This window comes from Euprymna scolopes, chromosome 28 (genome assembly GCF_053919585.1).
Source record: "Euprymna scolopes isolate OS-2025 chromosome 28, ASM5391958v1, whole genome shotgun sequence".
In the NCBI taxonomy this organism is placed as follows: domain Eukaryota; kingdom Metazoa; phylum Mollusca; class Cephalopoda; order Sepiida; family Sepiolidae; genus Euprymna; species Euprymna scolopes.
Genome location: NC_136509.1, coordinates 36,896,795 through 36,899,864, shown reverse-complemented (window position 1 = coordinate 36,899,864; position 3,070 = coordinate 36,896,795). Strand labels below are relative to the sequence as shown.

The following is a 3,070-nucleotide window of genomic DNA, read 5'->3' as shown; positions in this document are numbered from 1 at the left end:
TGAGTGTAGTATCAGTTTCAGCATTCCAATGGCTTAAATCACCCCTTTTTTGGTCTTGGTTAATGGAGAAGAAATCCTTCAGTACTGATAACATTTGTATTTTTGTTATTGACCAGAGTGCCCCTCTTGTGGAGCTGGTATACCCTAAATTTTTAACCGACCTCATGTCCAATTCCGCTCTTGTGGAAGGCAAGTAAACAAAAAAATCAGAACGAACATTTTCCAGGGCATTTTATAATTAATCAGAAGTGACATTTCCAGGGCATTTTGTAATTAAATCAGAAATAACTTTTTCCAGTTACTTTTTTAATATTAAAACTTTGTTACATTAAACATAGTACCTATTCACAATGCCTCCCCACGAGGCAGATTTAGATACTAGGGTCGTTTTTTAACGTGGAGAAAAAATTGTCTTCGTCGTAAAGGATTTCTCTTTCACTGAGAGAGGAGAAATTGAAATATAGTACCTGAAAAACAGATACTACACTTTGATCTTAGCCAAAAGGCCAAGAAAGACAAATCATTTTTATTAGCTTTGCCTCAACAACGACACCATTTAAAAAAAAAATATTTCAACCTTTTCAAGGGCGATAAGGTTTATTTGGAATATTCCACTTTCCTTTTTTAGGGATGCACAGCATGATAACGGACGGAGTGTAAGTAATGATATTATTATTATTATTATTATTATTATTATTATTATTATTATTATTATTATTATTATTATTATTATTATTATTATTATTATTATTATTGTTATTGTTATTGTTATAATAATAATAATAATAATAATAATAATAATAATAATAATAATAATATTATAATAATTATAATATAATAATAATAATAATAATAATAATAATAATAATAATAATAATAATAATAATAATAATAATAATAATAATAATAATTCGTCTAAGAATGTGATAAATTTCTTCAATTAAAATATGTTGGAAGATGTTTCGTCGAGGACGCTTAATCAACTACCACCGTCTAGAAAACAGGGGAGGTAATGCAGAAATGAAGTGTCTCAGGGAATATGCAGAAATGCCTAATATTTTTGTATATGTGTACGTGCGTTCATGTGAATTTAGGATTGTGTTGTTCTTATTATCCCGCGTACGCTAACCATGTTCCTGAGGTTGCCGAGGCGAAACATTGTCTGCCGTTCCGTAACCTGAAACTCGACCGATTCCCCCACTCCATCAAAACACGATACCGACCCCTACTTCTCCCGCGTTCTTACTTCTATAACACGCCATCCCTTCCCGCTGCGGTCTGCGCACCTTTCATACCTGAAGCCATTCAACCCCGGGTGTTTAACAAAGAGAGACAGACACATTCACCCAAAATGATGACGTAACACAATGAATCGAAACAACTCTGACAGCAGACACCAAAATGCGACGTCTCTGGAGCGTGTAATAAGTCCTGTTGACCCCCTCCCTTGTACAGGCGATGAAGTGGGGTGGGGGAGATTCAGGTTTCGTAGGGTGATACGGGGTACATACGGCTGTACGCGTTTCGGTGTCAACTATCATCGCTCTCCACCCAACCCCCTTTCCAATCCATGAAGAATTTCTCTTTCATAAAGTAATTACTTCTTTTCTCTGTAAAAATATTTCCCGTGATATTGCAACTCGTTCAAGTGATTGAAACTCGCAATCACATTTGCTATCTATATATTAATACGATAGCGTGGGTGTTATTTTCTGTGTCACGCTTACACCCGGGTCGTTTAATTGTTATGTACCTCCATTTCTGGTCATAAATAATTTTATCAAGGATTCTTCATAAGTTTTGGTTTCGGTTCCGATTATAGCTGAAGAATTGTTATATATATATACATATATATATTTTTCATAAGTTTTTATTTCGGTTTCGATTCAAGCTAATGCACCTAAGTCATATGGATGTATTTTTTTATTTTTGAAATCGCAACTTTATAGTTATATACAAATCGATAGAACATTAACTCTATAATAATATATACGGAATCTGCAAGAATTAAAATATCATATTTAAGCGTACTTTACAACCGGGCTTTGCCATGCGTTCGTGCTAGCTTAGATAAATATTTTTGGAGTTTTAACAAAAGAGCTACAATAATATCAGAGCGTCTCCATTTACACTGAACATCTACAGAATGCCATCATCAATATATTACATATGAATGAGTCTTCCGTAGAATTTTCACAGGTCTCACTAATAGGTACTTGCAGCTCGTCTTCATTAAGTCTGGTAAAAGGCCAGTGTCGCATAAAAAAGAGTTAAGGGTTACTAGAGGCTCTTATTAGTCAATCTGGATCACGTGATGAGAGGGAAGGTATGCTTGATGTAGTGTTAAGTAGCAGTCGAAGTTATGCTACAGGCATGATTCATTCATTTATTATTAATAATACGATTATTTGTATTATTATTCATGGGACTGTTCTCATCTTGAGTGTGATTTTCACAACGTTTCCGTCGATATAACCTCCGATTTTCTTTTTTTTTTTTTACACAGTGATCACCACTTATCAAGGCCCGGAAGCCACTCAGGGATAAGGGTTATTGCAAGTACATTACGTTAGTGTGGAGATTTGATGAAGTGTTTAATTAGGGGGGCGGTTCATTGGGAATTTGTTAACATTGGACTTGAAGACATCCAAGTTGTAGTCCGGAGGGAAGCAGGCAGACGGAACAGAGTTCCACAGGCGTGCAGTTCTAAGAAAGGTGTATCTTGTCGAACTCGCGAATGTTTCTGTTGAACTCAGCAATTTGGACGGAATTTCGAGCGAAACCCTTTATTTACTTTACGGGAGTAGCGTGCTCTTGTTCCATCAGCCATGACTGGATAGAGGTCCTAAGTATTTCGCAAATGTATTTTTCGGTCGCCCACACTGAGGATTGAATATCACTTTTGATTTTTCCCAGTACTCTAACCATTGCGCCACGGATCCTTGCGGACAATTCTAGTATGAATTTTAGGAACCTTAGACCTATTTTATTTGTAGTTGTAAATATCACCATTTATTACTAATTATTACTATATATTAATATATATCTATCTCTATACTTATTACTTGTA

The 3,070-nt window shown here is 35.1% G+C and overlaps 1 pseudogene; it reads right to left on the bottom strand.

The window, feature by feature from the left end:
* Nucleotides 1–403: 403 nt before the first annotated feature.
* Nucleotides 404–519, bottom strand: LOC145249859 (U2 spliceosomal RNA; annotated as a pseudogene).
* Between the last annotated feature and the right edge of the window lie 2,551 nt (nt 520–3,070).